The following is a 19,794-nucleotide window of genomic DNA, read 5'->3' on the forward strand; positions in this document are numbered from 1 at the left end:
CCTTACTCTAGTGTGGTGGTGATGGTGGTGGTGTGTGTGTGTTTATGTGTGTGTGGGCAAACTCTCCAATTCCATGATGTCCCTTCAGTTCTCTCCTACTTATTTTGGGGTTTATATTTATCGCTACCCACATAGTAGAAGACTGCTTGGGGAAAAAATTGATTATATATCATCAGAGGCAAAATAAATTCTGTGGTATAATGCTATTAATTTGGCCAAAAATATATTTCATACATCCTATTATGGTCTACTAAAAAACAAGGCACAATTTTTACTAAAACGATAGAATAAAGGATCCCACATCACTTCTTCCATCTCTTATTAAGAGGCTTCAAGCAGTAAAGTGAAATGGATTTCCTTTACTTTTCCATCTGCTCACTTTGATTTGATTAAGCCCAGAGGGATTCTAGCAAAAAATCTAATTTGTAGGACTTTAATCGTGGTGTGGTATAAGGCAGGATTTGAGTATCAATTGCCAGTTCATGAGCTGTGAGATCTTAAGTTAGTCACTTCATCTCTCTGAACCTCAATATTCCTCATGTGTAAAATGAGGATGAGGTCATGTGTCCACTCTCCTTCACACGGTTATTTTGAGATGGAAATCCATGTGAAGGCTCTGCTTAAAATGTGTAAACATTAGCTGCTCTCTATTCCTAACTGCTCTATTAGGAAGTATTTCTTTACATTTCACCAAATGTTCCACCTAACCCTGCCTGAATGAATCCTGACTGTTTTGACTTGCTAGGACATATCTGCAGATGTGCCTTGGTTTTGATCTGTAAGTAATTCATGCCCAGAATAAACACCATAACTATCACTGTGCTTTGCTAGATAATCAGACATTTTAGTTCTGCCCTGTTAGAGAAATAAAGATTCCTTATGCTCTCAAATTTTCTACTGATGAGTGAACTGCATTCCCCCCCCCCCACCACTGACAAATTTTATAGTGTTAAAAAAATGGAGACACCAAGTATAGTGTCTATTACAAGAGGCATTAATAACAGCCTGCTGAATAAAGGCTGTCTGTTATATGTCAAGTGGTTCTAGACTACTGTGCCTCATAGTTCAGAAAATAAAGCTAACTTAAAAAGCAGGTGGTAAATCCTAATTCAAGAAAAGATGTTTGTTGTAACAGGTTGTTCTTAGAGCTAAGGAAAGTCTCTATCATCTGTCTGAGCATAAGGTGTTCCGGTATTTGGGAAATGGGTAAATAAAGAGCTACTATGTAAGTTGTAGAGGGATGGCCAATTGCAAAAATAGAATATAGGATATGAATTAGCATTAAAATTGTACAGAGGTAGCACTGGGTAGAGGAAGATTCACTTAAAATATGATAGAGATGGGTTCAATTTCCAGTTCTCTGCCTTACTGTGTAGGTTAGAGCAAGTCACTGAAACATTGAACCTGTATTTTCTGAGAAGTTGTTGCAGGGATATGAGAAGTTACATGTGAAAGTATTTATCCTGGTGCCTAATAGAGAGAAGGTACTAAAAAAAATCTGTTTCTATCACTTTTCTTGGATTATTTTTTGTTCTTTTCCTTTTCTTCATCTTTTATCTTCCCTAGGAACCAAATTATCCCTTTTGGGGGGATTTAGAAGACATTTTAGGAAATTATACAGTGACTTGAAGCTAGTTTACTGAGTTTCTATTATCACTGTATTCATTGTAAAAATGGCAGTTTCATAGAGATTTCTGGTTAATAACATACTTGTATTATCCAGATTTATATAAACATAAGAATAAGAACTGGTGAGTGACCAAATATAAAGTAGGATATTTTGTGATGCCAGAAAGTAAAGAGATCTTCAAAGAATGACTGAAACATGTTCACAGGACAAGGGAACAAGCTTGAAGGGGATACCAAAATCTGGCACAAAAGGAGCAGCAAAGTAAATTACGATAGCAACAAATTATAACTGATAAAATATAAATTCATTATTCCACACAAATATAAATAAGATAAAGGCATCACGGGGATGAAAGGTACAGCACAGGGAATATAGCCAGTAATATTGTAATAACTTTGTATGGTGACAGGTGGTGACTACATTTATCATGGTGAACATTTTGTAATGTTTATAATTGCCAAATACTATGTTGTACATCTAAAACTAATATATTATGTGTTAACCATACTTCAACTAAAAATTAAAAAATAAAAAAGATATAAAAATGAGTAGGGAAAAAGGGAAAGCTCTTTACTACAGAATGCCAACTAAGGAATGTAAACAAAATGATGGAAATAGAAAATAACCATTTGGTAACACAATGGTAATAATTCATGCAAGAACCATCACACTAAAACTAGTAGGTGAATATGTGTCCATGAACAGGATATTTATATCTTCCCACAAAATACTTAGTAAATATAAAGGGAAAAATATTAACTTTATAATGGAAAAAACTGGTGGACATCACCTTCACCAAATGATTAAAGTTACCATCACCAGTAACAAAGCAACCTGACATCATGGCCTCCTGATATAATGCACTTGAGAAGGACACAACATCCCTTTTGTGGGATTCTAGCCCAAAATGTACAACCTGAATTTAATCATGAGGAAACATCAGATAAACCCAAACTGAAAGATAGTCCTCAAAATAACTGGCCTGCGCTTTTCAAAAATGTCAGTCATGAAGGACAAAGAAAGGCTGAGGAACTGTTCCAGATTAAAGGAGACCAAAAAGACATGGTAACTAAATGAAACACATAATTCTGGACTGATTGAGGAAAATATTTTTTTACTAGAAAATAGCACATTATTGGAACAATTAGCATAATTTTAATAAGGTCTGTTGATTAGATGGTAGTATGATATCAATGTTAATTTCCTTATTTTGGTAGCTATAATATGATTATATAGGAGAGTATCTGTGTCATCTTGAAAACAAACCCTGAAGTATCTAGGGATTGCCTTAGTCTCAACTATTATAATAAAAATGCCATAAAGTGGGTGGCTATAACAATATGTATTTCCCATAGTTCTAGAGGCTGGGAAATCCAAAGTCAAGGTACCAGACATTTTGGTGTCTGGTGAAAGTTGGATTCTTGGTTCACAGACAGCCATCTTCTTGCTGTGTTCTCACATGGAAGAAGGGGACACAGAGCTTTCTGGGGTCTCTTTCATAATGGCACTAATCCCATTCCTGAGGACTCTACTCATATGACCTATTCAGCTACAAAGGTCCCACTTCCTAATGCCAACACAATTGGGAAGTTATTATTTAATATATGAATTTTGGGGAAACATATTCAGTCTATAGCAGAGATAATAGGGCACTATGCCTAAAACTTGCTATAGATTGATGCAGAAGAAAAATTATAAAAGCATCTATCTATCTATCAATCAAGAGACTAGAAAGAATGGTAAAGCAAATATGATAAAAGATTAACAACTGGGGAACCTATAAAAGGATAGATGGGAACTCTATCCTTCCAATGTTTCTTTTAAGAGTAAAATTATTTCAAAATAAAAGGTCAAAAAATTAAGAACAAAACAACACCTTGACAATGGACAATGGACCTTGACAATGGGCAGATTTTGACCCAAGCTTTGCCTTCACTGATTAATTAGCTGTGCGACAGTAAGGATCTTACCTAAATTCTTCATGCTCAAGTTTTCTCATCTGTAAATGGAGGAAATGATAATATCAATCTCCTGGGTCATTAACAGGATTAAATAAAATGAATCATATTAGGTGCTTATCACTGTGTCTGAAATGTAGTAAGCATTCAATAAATTGCAGCTATTGTTGTTCTTATATTACAAACTTAAAATGAATTTAGTACATCATTTCTCTTTTAGACGTTCCTTTGGAATTCCTCCATGTGCTCATAGGACCTCATATCTAACTTCATTTTACTGCCAATTAATACTTTGTTATACATTATGTTTGTACGTCTTTCTTTCTCACTATACAGGCAGCTCCTTGGGGGTGAAAAAGCTGTCTCTCATCTTTGTGGCACTAGTGCCTAGCATAAAACAAGGTGCATATACTCTGAGGAAACTTGGGTAATACTTGCACATAGATGCTCTATGGCTATGGCTGACGAAATGATAGTAAGGAGGAACACTTGGAAAACTCAGAAGGAAGTCTTATAAACCTAAATATACAAGAATAGGTGGGTTCGATCTCGCGGTCCGTGAGTTCGAGCCCCGCGTCGGGCTCTGGGCTGATGGCTCAGAGCCTGGAGCCTGTTTCCGATTCTGTGTCTCCCTCTCTCTCTGCCCCTCCCCCGTTCATGCTCTGTCTCTCTGTCCCAAAAATAAATAAACGTTGAAAAAAAAATTAAAAAAAAAAAAAAGAATAGGTGGGTTTATTGGCACCAAGCAAGTTTCTTATGTTCGTAAGACTATATACATCATCTGTAAACATGACTGAATTTGAGATTCTCATTTCATGAAGATAAACAACCAAAGGCTACTAACTTAGCTTTGCAAAAGAGGCAAAAAAGGAAATAAATGAATGGATGAATTTTAAGTATTGTCCTTTGAAACTGGGCCTCCTGGACTTGGAAAATTATTCACTATGATTGCTCAAGCCATCATGAACAGTTATAATTCAAGACAAATGAGAACAGAGTGTTTACTTACAGGCTCAAGAGAAATTCCAGCTCCTTAGGTTCTTGTTAGCCCAAGATACAAAAATTTGTGCCAGATTAGAGGGTGCTTTGCTAAGCAGTCAGATGGGTCTATTACAAAAACATTTATATATGAACATAAGGGAAGGGAAGCAAAAATAACATAAAAACAGGGAGGGGGACAAAACATAAGAGACTCTTAAATATGGAGAACAAACAGAGGATTACTGGAGGGGTTATGGGAAGGGGGATGGGCTAAATGGGTAAGGGGCATTAAGGAATCTACTCCTGAAATTGTTGTTGCAGTATATGATAACAAATTTGGATGTAAATTAAAAAAATAAAATGGTAAAAAAAAAAAACATTTAGATAGAGTTCTGTCTGGCTTCCGCCAAAGTAGCCATTTCTACACTAATATTACTGGAATTCTTTAATTTGCCCCTTTTTTATTTAATTATTGTATTTTGCCTTTCTCCCAGATACATTAAAGTATTACACGATGATAAAATTTGAAAGGATTTTTTTCCCCAACAGATTTACGTTTAAGGATGATTTTTTTCCTTAGATTATTTGAAAGATTCTCAATATTTGCTCAAGAGTTAAACTGCCCTTCAAATATCCTTTTTCATTTTGAGACATATCCACTGAAAACATTCCCCCTTAATAATTATTCTGTGGTCTTTGCAAGAAATTTGTCATTCAATTTGAAGGCAGACTAAAAATGGTCAAATGTTTGTGCATCTAAATATGGTAAACATTCCTACAAATAAATATTAGCTTCATTCTTACTTGACATATTTACATAGCTGCTTGAAATTGTTTTGTCTCTTTTTTCAAAATGTACAAAGAGGACCGTTAAAGGAGGTATTTGTCAGGATGACATTTAATGCCAGATGACCAAAGAATTTTGGGTGTGTTTTTGTTTGTGTGTGTTGTCTGTTGCTTCTTATACCTCAAAAAACACGTTGTACACACTTGTATAAGAATATGACCAAAAAAAAAAATGGAGGACCATCCTAGATTATAATAAACTAAAAATTATAACAAAAAAAAAAGAATATGACTAGAAAACAAGGTATAGCTATATCATATTTTAATAAAGAATGAAGTCAGAAGATAAAAATGTGTTGAAGAATATGAAAGAGGAAACTAAAATTCTTTAAAATGAACAGAAACTTGTAGAACAGAATGATAGAAATAATGCATGAATCTCTAAAGCACAAGAAATCTTGAGGTATTAGTTTGATGGGATATTAGAGACACATGGAAATAATCCATCACTAGCTCAGGACCCACAACTCACTAGAGTAATTAGTATTTCATCTCCAAATGATTAAAATAATCACTATGTTAAGTATATCCTTGTAAGGACTCTGAAGTGTATTCAGGAATCTCACAAAATATAAGAAAATAACATTAAAACAAGTGTGTGTCAGGGCATTTTTAGCTATCATATGTGTCCGTTTTCTTTTAAATAAGTATTTTGAATTAAAGGAGAAAATAAAAAGGCCCAAGTAATTTCCCTGTAGGGTTTGAGTAACCACCACAAAGTCTAAAAAAAATCAGTAAATGGAGTGACCATTAAGAAACAGAGAATTTAGGAATTAAAGTGCCTGAACAACATGGTTTCATTCACAATACAGTTGTGTTTCCAAGACCACAGTATGAACTCAAAAGGCATCACATTCCCTGAAATGTTTTCTGTCTAGATGTAAGATGAAAGCAAAGATCCTCCATCAGAGAGTGGACTTAAGGGTTTTGAGGGGGAGCTTCATCTAGCTGTCTACTCCTACAGGATTTGGGTTTTCTTTTTCATGTTCGGTTATTGCCATCTTGAAATTCTTTATTTCCCAACTTTATTGAGATGTATTTGACATATAGCATTGTGTAAATTTAAGGTGTACAAAACGATTTGGAAGGCAGCTATGTTCCCCAATGCTGCACTACAACATGATGTTGTGATACATATATATGTGTATAGTGAAAGATTACCGCAATAAGGTTAGTTAACACCACCATTACTTCACATAATTACCATATTTTTGTGTGATGAACATTTTAGATCTACTATCATAGCGACTTTCAACTATATAATACAGTATTGATAACTATAGTCATCAGGCTGTACATTAGATTCCCTAAAAATTATTCACCCTATAGCTCAAAGTTTGGATACTTTGGCCAGTATTTCATTTCCCCCACCACCCAGGCCCTGGAAACAACCATTATACTCTCTTTTTCTATGGGTTTGGCTTTTTTAGATTGCACATATAAGTGAGGTTATACAGTATTTATCTTTCTCTGATTTCTTTCACCTAGCATGATGTCCTCAAAGTCATCCTTGTCACAAATGGCAGGCTTCCCTTCCTTATTATGGCTGAGATATCTATCCATCCATCCATCCATCCATCCATCCATCCATCTGATCTTACTTTTTAAAATTGAAGTATAGCTGACACACAATGTTACATTAGTTTCAGGTGTACAACATAGTGACTGGACAAGACTATACATTATGCTATGCTCACCACAAATGTAGTTGCTATGTGTCACCATACAATGTTATTACAATAACATTGACTATATTCTCTATGCTATACCTTTTACCCCTGTGACTTATTCATCACATCACTGGAAGCCTGTATCTCCCATTCCTCTTCATCCACTTTGTCCATCCTTCCACCTATCTCCTTTCTAGAAACCATCAGTTTGTTCTCCGTATTCATGGATATGATTCTGCTTTATGTTTGTTTTGTTTTTTAGACTCCACCCATAAATTAAATCATATGGGTTTTATCTTTCTCTGACTTATTTACCTTAACGTAACACCATTTGGGTCCATTGATGTTATCACAAATGGCAAGATTCTATTGTTTTCATGGTTGGGTAATATTCCATTGTGTGTGTGTGTGTGTGTGTGTGTGTGTGCACGTGTGCGTGTGTGTGCACGTGCATGTGTTTGTATAACATCTTCTTTATCCATTCATCCACCCATGGACACTTAGAGTACCTCTATGTCTTGGTCATTATAAACAATGCTGCAATAAAACATAGGAGTGCATTTATCTTTTAAAATTAGTGCTTTCATTTTCTCTGGGCAAAGAGCCAGTAGTGCGATTACTGGGTCACATGGCATCTCTTATTTTAATTTTTTGTGGAACCTCCATATGATTTTCCACAGTTGTTGCACCAATTTACATTCCTATCACAGGACACAAGGGTTTCTTTTTTTCCACATCCTCGCCAACACTTGTTATTTCTTAAATTTTTCATTCTAGCCATTCTTACAGGTGTAAAGTGATATCTCATTGTGGTTTTGATTTGCATTTCTCTGATAACGTATGATGTTGAGGATCTTTTCATGTGTCTGTTGGCCATCTGCATGTATTTTTTGGAAAAATGTCTATTCAGGCCCTCTGCCCATTTTTAATTGTTTTTTTTTTTTTTGGTTTTGAGTTGTATAAAGAAAAACTAACAGTTCCACTTGCAATTGCACCAGAAAGAATGAAATAGATAGGAATAAACTTAACCAAATAGGTGAATGATTTAGACTCTGAAAACCATAAAACATTGATGAAAGAAATTGACAATGACACAACAAATGGGAATATATTCCATGCTTATGGAAAAGAACTAATATTGTTAAAATGCTCATACCACCCAAAGCAATCTAGATTCAATGCAATCCCTATCAAAATACCAACAGCATTTTTCAGAGGATTAGAACAAATAATACTAAAATTTGTATGGATTGACAAAAGACCGCAAATAGCCAAAGAAATCTTGAGAAAGAAGGACAAAGCTGGAGGTATCACCATCACAAATTTCAAGATCTTCTACTAAGCTATAATAATCAAAACAGTATGGCACTGGCACAAAAGCAGATACATAGATCAATGGAAGAGAATAGAGAGCCCAGATATAAATGCTTGCTTACTGATCTACAACAAAGGAGGCAAGAGTACACAATGAGTAAAAGGCAGCCTTCAATAAATGGTGCTGGGAATGTTGGACAGCTACATGCGAGAGAATGACACTGGACGACTTTTTTATACCATACCACAGAAAAAAACTCAAAATGGATTAAAGACCTAACTGTGAGACATGAAGCCATAAAGCTCCTATTAGAAAACATAAGCAATAACTTTTCTGGCATTGGTTGTAGCAACTTTTTCTAGAAATGTCTCCTCAGGCAGGAGAAATAAAAGCAAAAATGAACTACTGGGATTACACCAAAATAAAAAGCTTTTTCATAGTGAAGAGAACCATCAACAAAACAAAAAGGCATCCTATTGAATGGGAGAAGATACTTTCAAAAGGCATATCCAAGAAGGGGTTAATATCTAAAATACATAAAGAACTGAAACTACTCCTGGAGTATTTGATCATCATGCAGTTGGTTAAGTTCCAGTAGGTGAACCCAGGCAGCATTCTTCTGCAAACCAATTATTACTTCTATTATGTAGTCTTTTTAGGCTGAATAGAAGTCTAAATTTCTTTCCAGTTGAATATAGACCTTAACATATTTAGAAGTTGAGTGGTGACTTGAGGAAGTAATGAGTAATTCTATTACACAAAGACCATCCTGTGACCCTTGAAAGTCCAAGATCATCTCAAGACTACTGTTACTTTGAAAAATTTATGGGAACTTAAGCAGGATCTATATAAAGGGTCAACTTGTAAAGATGAAAAAATATATAAATAAACCCAAAGAGCTTCTGAGAAGCATGATATCCTTCTTAAATGGTCTTTCCTTTATTTTTGCACAGTAATTTTCCTGGGCCATAATGCTTACCAGACTCCCTATTGTGTTTTCCTCTCAAGTGTGAATTTCTTAGTTCAGTATTCACCTTGAATATCATACATATGAACACATACAGGACTGGAACAGAGGAATGCAAAAGCACTTTACGGCTACTACAGATGTAGTTTCTTGATCAGAAAAAGACTATTTCAAAGGGAAGAAAAAACATACAGAAAATAGGGTATCAATCAGAAGGAGTCATACATTAATTCATTCTCTCTTCAATTATTATAGAGATTGTCTTTGAGCCTCCAGGAATGCTAGGCTTGCAATGGGAACACAAGGAGAAAAAGGAGTGTTTGAGAAGTCAGCACTAATCAAGACTTTCTAAATGCTGAACAAGCAAAGAGTGCCGGGGGAAGCAAATGCTACACTCTTGCCCATATGGCAGGTATCTATTATGGACCATCTGAGACAGATATAGGAAATCTTCAAATCACTTTTTCTCTCCTAGCTCTGATTCCTTACTCACAAAGAAGGCTGATAATAGTAATTTGCTATCCCATGTAATATGACAATAAGGAGAAACATAGTAGCTCTATGATTACAGTCAAGTATCTACTGGGGGAGGACTGGGAAGTTATATTTCACATTGCAATATAATAGAATGGCTTATAGACTTCAGCCTTTATGTAGTATTACTGTGAGCAAGTCTCACCAAATTGTCTACTTAAAGGTCTTTATATAACATAATTTCTGTATCCTCAAGGCTAAGGACCACAACCTCCAGGTGGAGCTGTTTTAATAACATTTTTTTTAAGTTTGTTTGTTTGTTTGTTTGTTTTGAGAGGGAGACAGAGCATGAGCAGGGGAGGGGCAGAGAGAGAGGGAGAGAGAGAATCCACACTGTAAGTGCAGTCTCGCTTAACCAACTGAGCCAGCCAGGTGCCCCTTAATAACATCTTGATTCATGCCTTCCATTTACATTTCTGTCACAATGCTAGCTCTTTTCTAGGTTTCTTGCCCATCTTGATCCTTGTTTCTTTTTGGCACAATATAATGGAAGAACATAGGTTTTCCACCATCTTTTTTTTTCCTGTCTGCTATTCTAACTAAACATGCTTATTTCTGCCTCAGAGTCATAGCATTTATTACTTTTCCTGGAATGTTCTAGGTGGCTACTTATTACTCAGGTCTCAACCCAAAGTGCCACCTATTAGCAAGGCCTTCCCAGACCATCCAATCTAAGGTAGTTACATCTCTGTCATCACTCTTCATGACATTAATCTTGTTTATTTTTTATGCACTTTTTTTGGTCTCCTCCCACTAAGATGTAAGCTCTGTGGAGGCAGGGACCTTGTTTGATTTGATGACCACTCACTCTACAAGATCTAGAACAACACAGGAGCTTTACAAATATTGGTTTCTATGAACAAATGAATGAAAAAAATGAACATGATTCATAGATTTAGGCCAGGATTCTACCTAACATCATGAAGTAAGCTACTTGAGGAAATAACTTTCCTGAGCCTGTTGCACCATCTGTTAAATGGGTATGATATTTTTCAGAGAGGATTAACTGAGATGATATGTGTGAAAATGTTTATAACCAGGTATTCATCAATAAATATTATTTTCCTTCCTATTCCCTTTTTTAAAATGTTTACTTATTTATTATTTTTTAAGAGAGAGAGGAGAATGAGTAGGGGCAGAGAGAGAGGGAAAGAGAAAACCCCAAGCAAGCTCCACACTGTGAGTGCAGAACCCATCATAGGGCTCAATCTCACGAACCATGAGATTATGACCTGAGCTGAAATCAAAAGTTGGACGCTTAACTGACCCAGCCACCCAGGCACCCCTCCTTCTTATTCCCTTTTAATACATGTGTTGAAATGCAAAGAAACTTATTTTTAAATTCACTTAATTAGTAACTAACAAAATTATTTTGTATTTTTCTCCTGTACACTTCAAATGTTTGGGCTGTAGCTCACACACCTTGCTTTTTAATTCTTTTTTGATTCAAATCCAATATTCTCACTTCAATAGAAGTGAGCCTAGAACATTGACTTTCTTATAAATGTTTTATTTTTTACTCCTTAATCCTGAGGAATATACAATAGTGCAACATTCTTTCCTCAACATTGACTGTAGTAATAAAAATAGCTACAATTCACTAAGTACTTCTGTGTGCTTGGTAATGTGCTAAGCATTTTACATATGTTATTTTATCTCATCCTACCTGGTAAATATTATGAAATTCATAATAGTTAAGTGAGTATTATGATAATCACTATAGATGATAAAAATGGAATTCAGAGGGACCTGACGATGGTCATACAATTGCTGAGTAGGATAGAAGAGATGTGAAGCCAACTCTCCGACTCCAGAGTCTTTGCTCTTGTCTACTATACTATACTGCCTTCTTTACTGGGCCTCTGAGATCCAAAGATCAGTAAGACACCATCCTTATCATGGAGAAGAAGTCTACTTTTGGATGCAGAAATGCACATAAACAATGAACACACGTGTGATGAGTATTAGAGTTTACACAATTGCGCTCACAAAGAATGAATAACTTTGTATCTGGAAGTTCCAGCAAAGCTTTAAAAAGCAGTAGAGGGGCGCCTGGGTGGCGCAGTCGGTTAGGCGTCCGACTTCAGCCAGGTCACGATCTCGCGGTCTGTGAGTTCGAGCCCCGCGTCGGGCTCTGGGCTGATGGCTCAGAGACTGGAGCCTGTTTCCGATTCTGTGTCTCCCTCTCTCTCTGCCCCTCACCCGTTCATGCTCTGTCTCTCTCTGTCCCAAAAATAAATAAAAAAACGTTGAAAAAATTTTTAAAAAGCAGTAGAAATGTTCACATAGAAACTGGGTGACGGGAGGGTAGATTTCCAAATCACTTGGAACCATGTGTACAAAACATAGGGGCATAGGACAGCAGTGTGCTGAGACAAGATGGAGTTTCTAGGAAGCTGAAATCTAGAATTAATTTGTGTAGGGGCTGTGCTCACTTTGGCAGCACATATACTAATTTGTGTAGGGGTTGGGAAGGAAATGTGGCAAAATGCAGGGAAAGGCTGATGAAACTGAGAATAAAGTTTTGAGGTAAATTGGTAAGGACTTTGGACATTCGTCAATTTTATCTCAGAGAGGAACATCATCAGATCCTCATTTCAGAGAGATCATTTTAATTCTGTTCCCTCTCATCTTTATTTGAATAGTAAGAGCACAGCTTTATTTGTAATGTCATCACTACTCAAAATGCAAATCCAACCCCTTCCCAATACTGTGTTTCATCATTGTTTTCACACCCTACTGACCCAAACCAACCAATTTTCTTTTTTCTTCCTCTAGAACCCTTCAACAATAGATGGTTATTCGTTAGGAAAGAGAAACACATGTCCCTAACATTAAAAAACAGGAGTGTTCATGTTTAGACACTTCTCTAAAGAAAACATCCAGATGGCCAACAGGCACATGAGAAGATGCTCAATGTCGCTCCTCATCAGGGAAATACAGATCAAAACCACACTCAGATACCACCTCACTCCAGTCAGAGTGGCTAAAATGAACAAATCAGGAGACTATAGATGCTGGAGGGGATGTGGAGAAACGGGAACCCTCTTGCACTGTTGGTGGGAATGCAAACTGGTGCAGCCGCTCTGGAAAATCGCGTGAAGGTTCCTCAGAAAATTAAAAATAGATCTACCCTACGACCCAGCAATAGCACTGCTAGGAATATACCCAAGGCATACAGGAGTGCTGAGGCATAAGGGCACCTGTACCCCAATGTTAATAGCAGCACTCTCAACAATAGCCAAATGATGGAAAGAGCCTAAATGTCCAACAACTGATGAATGGATCAAGAAATTGTGGTTTATATACACAATGGAGTACTACGTGGCAATGAGAAGGAATGAAATATGGCCTTTTGTAGCAACGTGGATGGAACTGGAGAGTGTGATGCTAAGTGAAATAAGCCATACAGAGAAAGACAGATACCATATGGTTTCACTCTTATGTGGATCCTGAGAAACTTAACAGAAGACCATGGGGAGGGGAAGGAAAAAAAAAGAGGTTAGAGAGGGAGGGAGGCAAACCATAAGAGACTCTTAAAAACTGAGAATAAACTGAGGGTTGATGGGGGGTGGGAGGGAGGGGGGTGGGTGATGGGAATTGAGGAGGGCACCTTTTGGGATAAGCACTGGGTGTTGTACGGAAACCAATTAGGCAATAAATTTCATATTAAAAAAAAGAAAAATGAGGAAGAAAAAAAAACAGGAGTGTTTCTTTGAACAGCTGTTCTATTTAAATCTGTCATTATACTTGTATATATGCATTTGGGACTTTCCCTGCTTTATCTCTATGCCCTCCTACCTTAGCTACCTATAGATAAATTCCAAGGTTTTGGATTTAATGACTTCTGAAGATTTTCTCTTCATTTAAAAAGAACTACTACCCTATTCACCATCCCCTGAAATTTACCCCAAATTATTACTTTTTAAATTGTTCTTAACCTGGTGCTTACAAGAGGTTGAAAACATCATAGCCTGAACACTTCTGTTTTTTGGCATGATCTTGTCTATAGACCTGGCAGGCACTCTGTGTCCTTGATTAGATGGTTGCTAATCAGGAAAGGAGGACATTCCAACTGTGCTCTCCGGTGACACTAAGATTTGTGCTCAGGAAGAAGCTTATGTTTTTTGCCTCCCTCTGTCCCTTCAGTGATCACATCCAAATTATTTTCCAATTCTTGTTGCTGTCTGCTACCTATACTAAATGAATACTAATAGTGTTTATAAAAACCTTTGTACCCATCTAGGCTGTTAGCCTATTAAGGTCATATTCTTTGGAAACATTTTATTTTTTTCAGGCTTATGTTTTCTCCTCACCATTCTGTCCTTGTCTCTTTTGAAAATGTAGCATCTTTTTCAGCATGTTCAAAGGCAGTGAACTCTTTTTATTGGTCAGTTTTGCTCATTATATGCATGGATGGAACCCATGACATCAAGGTCTTCAAGGATCCTGAGAAACATCTTAAAAATGAATAGCCTCTTTGCCTGAGAACTAAAACAAAGCAACACAATACCCACCAGCTTAACTGCACTGAGAGAAGGCTAGACATGTTTTCCCTTGAGAATACTTTTGACCAGTCCCCAAGACCTATAAGATGATTAAAAGACTGTCAAGGTAAATTTTTATATTACAAGTTACTTTATGATCTGAAATAAACCACTCAGTACCCCTGATAAACTTGAACTAAGAATATTTTTTTACCTGCACACTCCTACAAAAGTTAACTTCTTACTGAAGGATGCATCCTTGGGAATTACTGTATCTGATGTAGCAGGGGAACTTGTCGCTATGCACAATGTCATCATTGGGACTCAAGCCAAGTACATGCTAGAAAGCCTCAACTGTTGATCGATGGCAAGTACATCAGCTTGTTTAAAATACCATGGGGTTCTTCAGGCATTTCATTTCCTAATTGTGAACAATTATTTGCATTTAATTTAGATCTCGTCTTGCTGCCTGGATGTCAGATGGCAACACCACCAGAGCCAGAGGAAGTAATTACATAATCTCCAATATCTTTTCATCAATTAATTTATTTGGATGAATTTAAATGGTAACATAAGGAAGTGCTTGATAGTGTTAGCTACAGGCAGGCAAAGGGGGGGGGTGATCATAAAATGAGTCATCTACATTCTCCAGCTCAGCCATATTATGGCTAGCTCATGCTTATTAAAGCAACACTGAAATCTTGAACTTGCTTTTCAGTAAAGATTAATGGAAATTCTGGTAGGGTTTGGGAATGTATTAAATATTTTTTTTCTGATAATTTACCAATGTTCTTATTCAGTTCATCTAATTATAATCTGAAAGTCATAATTTAGGGATAATAATAACCTTTACGAAAGTTGTTATAAGTATAAAATAAGATCATATATGAAAAATTACTTCAGTTACTGGCCAATGGCTGTAATTTCTCAATGCATGAAAGTCGCTGTTTTTGTTACTATTGTCTATTTATTTCTAGAAAAATATAAGGCAACAACTTTATGAAATATGTCAGTAACACAATATTGTTACTAGAAATGAATTAGGAAATGGGAAAGAGTTCTTTATTCTCATTCTTTCATATGTTAAGAGGAAGAACAGAGGACCAAATGACTAATCTTGGACTTGAGAAGTTATTGCACATTTCATGGAATTGTGGTTCTCAAACTTTTGAGAACTCTTGAGGCTGTCTTTAGCCTGCTCTGTTGAATCAAAAGACCACATAGAAACCTAGTCAACCTCCTCCCAGATGCCAACTCCAAATAAACCGGCCTAAGAAGGTGGAGATTAGGAAGAGCATGTGTGATAAGAAAGGAAGAAAACTAGTATGGCGTGTGCCAACTATGTGCTTAAAGCTGAGCTAGACACTGGACATGGATCCATGGGCAGGTTTTAGAATTCATCTCATGTGCTCCTATTAAGTGCATCATCTCTTTTTCTCAGTCAGCTATACTACTAATTCTTGCACTTGAGCATTGAGGTGGGTAAGAGGATGGGGCAATGGTGGTGGAAACAAGGACAGAGTAATAAACGATGGCAATACCAGACCATCTGAGGAGATATTCTCTGAGGCTTGCTGCCTCTCCTTCCACCCATGTCTGCGGGTGGTCTTCCTACAGTTATCTTGCGATGATGGAAATAAACTGCACTGCTTATCAGCACCTTGTGAGCAGCAGCGCAGTGGCTGCTCAGACCTTCCGAGATGTACTTGTGAATTTCCAGTCACAAAGTAATTCACATTAAAGGGGTTTCTTTTATCTCTTCTCTCCCTTCTTCCTCTGCTGACAGGGAACATCATCCTGATACTAGAGGCATATTATCTCATCTGCTTTTCAAAAAGGAAACCTTTATAGCTTACGGAGGATTATGAGGCAACCATATTAATTCCATCCTTCTTAAGTGGTTTATCTGTATTGATATGGGATGTGAGTTGGCGGGAGATTTCATCATGCACACCCATTTGTTTACCGTGGGCAAGAACTGAGAGGGAGCACAGAATATGTGTGTGTATGTGTGTGTGTAAGTACATGTAAGAGGCAGTGACCTCCAGATGCATCCCAAAGAGAAGTACAGAATGAATGTTTTAGGATTATCTATTGTTTTAAATTATTAATCATTATTTTTCCCTGTAGTAATAGAAACATTCACAAATTGACTATCTTTCCGTAAGCACTCTTCCGTGTAGAACTTTCTGAAGCCATTACTCACAGTATTTCTTCATGGAAATTATAAATAGTTGAGCAACCTCCTTAAAAAAAATTCTTCCTTTACCACTTCCTCCAATTCTCGATTTATTTCCCCCCTCCTCTATTTCTGATTTTTTGTGTCTCTTTCCGATCCCATTTCACCTTTCCTTTTTTTATACTTCTTTTCATCATATTATATTATCCTAAAAGGCTCCTTGTTTTTCATACAGATTATATTATCCTGTCTTCCTCTAATTCAAGAAAAGTAGTTTTTGTAAACACAAATTTCCACACTCAGGAGGCACCATGAAAGTAGTTTGCTTCTAAATTAAAAAAGAAAACCCTTAACATGTTTACAAGTGCAAATTATGAGTTTCAGAATCTCAGGATGCTTATCTGAACCTCTCCATCTTGTGAGATTCATCAATGTCTAATAAATATGTCATTTGCAAATTCTATTAAATGATAGTCACACATCAGGTTCTACATGCAATCTGGAATACCTAAACAGCCACAGTGCCTTGACGTTCATTTTCAGGCATTTCAAATTCTCACCTGTAAAGTGGTAGTGGACTTTCAAATTCAATACAGGCATAAGTAACTCAACATATCTTTGGGTTACCAGCCGCTGATTCCAAGGGCTGTTTAATGCACATCACAGAGCCTGTTCTGACTTTACTCCCTCTTCTCTCATACAGTTGGCTTTCCTGGCAGTGATAATAATGAGGCATCCATAGGCAAGGAGCCACCGTGCAGGCATTTCCCATCTCATACTGCTTCAATAACCTCACCTCTCTGGCAATGTAAGAGTCATGAAAATGTCGCAACTGTGGCAGGGAAATACTAGAATATTTCCGACCATTGTCTCCAGTTAGAATTACTTCCTTCTAAACTAACTTGTTTCTGGAAGCTTTAAAGTTGAGTTCATCGCCATTGTTCACAGCATGAAATTTGGAGTTAGAAGAACTTGAGTTCAAGTCATAACTCTGGAACTCACTTGCTCTAGAATCTTGATTAAGTTTCTTCTCATATCTACACCTCAAGTTCCTCACAGGTAGGTGGTGATGATTAAGTAGTAACCCTTTCATAGGGTTGCTACGAGCAACCCAGTAAACACTGTTTAAAAATTATTTGGCACAAGGAGCATCTGGATGGCTCAGTCAGTGAAAACTTATTTGGCACATTGCCAGGTAAGCAGAAAGGGGTCAGTCAGTGGTATTTGCTATTCTTTTTTATGGAGTTTTATCTCATACTCCTTTCTAACCTCACAAAAACTGCTGTTCCTCTGTGAAAATACAACAAAAAATAAAGAAAAAAACTTCAAAGTAGTATCTTCCAGTTCCTGATATTGCATTCTATAACATATTTATGATGGTAAGGATCAGAATAGATGAGATTATGCTACTGTGACAAACAACTCTAAATCCTTATTTCTTAGTTATTTTACAGCCCCATGTCAGTTGACAACTGACTCTCCTTGGCACATCTCCTCCTAGCATAACTCTGGGATCTAAGTCCCTTTCTTCTTACATTACCACCATGTCTGATGATTTTCATACAGGGTATTTATGGTGAGGCCTTGGAGAGGGATATATCCCATTCACCCAATTCCTACTTGCCAGAATCAGTCACATGCCACCCAAATAACATAGAACCCAAGATAATGAAGTACCATGGGTGAGCATGTAGGCAGCCTATGCTGCTCTGATGATCACAGTGAAGAGAGAATGATGACATGGTAAGAAGTTTTGTTATTGTTAGGTTAAGATGACACAAATATTAGGATGCCTTCTCATCTAGATATGATATGAACTTGTCTCACAGATCTAGGTCCTGTGACTAAGTCCTTTAGAAGTGAAAAATGAACACATTTATGAACTTTCTTTACCTATGGATTGTAAATGCTTTTAAATTGGTTTCAGATTTTCTTGCTTTTGTCTTTTTGTTGTTGTTGTTGTTGTTCATTTTACTCTGGAAACTTCTGAGGCAAGTGAGCATGTTGCATTTATCTCCCAACAATTTAACCAGAATAGCAGCTGTGTAAAAGGAGGAGAGAACTATAGTTACACACATCAACATGGATGCATCTCAAACACATACATTTGAGTTTAAGAACCAAGTGGCAAAAAATACATAGTGTATGCTTCCATGTTTAAATCCTGGGAAAATAAATAATATATATTTTCAGGAAAAGTATGTGAGGAGGGGTGACATCAGCATCAGTGGTATAAATTTTACCTTTTTTCTCTTCTCCTTGATTTATAGGTAATCAGATATTCATAACAGGAGAATAAAACCCACTTCTGCAAAGCATACTGGGACACTGGAGAAATCCATCAATCAGTGCACCCAAAAGTAGGTGGATTGGACTATGGAGGAGGACAGAGTGAGTCAAGTGGTGGTAAAGCCATTAGCGGCAGAGGAGGCAATTGCAGAGAAGGCAGTGGCCAGTCCAGCAGTGAGCCAGCACACTGCCTTTCTAGCAGAAGACATGGAGGGTGAAGGCCCAGCCACACGTACTACAGTGGGAGAGACCAGTTTCTCTTTCTGAAGAGAGACCACAATGACTCGGGGGAAAGGAAAGGGAAGTAGACAAAGAGAACTGAAGGAAATAATCTTTTGCTGTCTGCCCCAAGAGGTAAAAGGGCCACCCACAAGACCTCTGGGACCCCATCACCAAGTTGAGTATCTCCGTACCAGGCTAAGGGCATACCCAAAGCCCCAAGTGCTAAGTACACACCTCCCCTTGCTTTGCAGCCAGCCACTACCCTTCTTTAATGCCTGCACTCTTTACCTTAGTCAGCTCCAATAATAGAAACCAAAACCTAGTGCTATAACGTCACCTTCTGGAAAACAAAAGGAAGGTTCCTAACTACCAACCTTTTGAACACTTAAAATCTTGCCTAAATAAGAAAAGTTTTTGATACTTCAAATGTGGTGGCAGAGGCACTTCTCATCAGACATCATGAAAAAATCACAGTAATATAGTATCACAGAAATAATGGCAATTTTCCAGCAACTAGATGTGGAATACTGTGATCTAACTGGTAAAGAATTTTAAATACCTGTTATGAAGAAATTAGATGAGCTAGAAGATTCGGGAAGGTAATATAATTATCTAAGGAATAAAATTAAGGAAAAGAAGGAGTACTTTACCAAAGAGATTGAAATGCTCAAAAAAGACCAAAGAGAAATTCTGCAGCTGAAAAACTCAGTTAATTG

Source organism: Lynx canadensis, chromosome X (assembly GCF_007474595.2).
Source record: "Lynx canadensis isolate LIC74 chromosome X, mLynCan4.pri.v2, whole genome shotgun sequence".
Lineage (NCBI taxonomy): Eukaryota > Metazoa > Chordata > Mammalia > Carnivora > Felidae > Lynx > Lynx canadensis.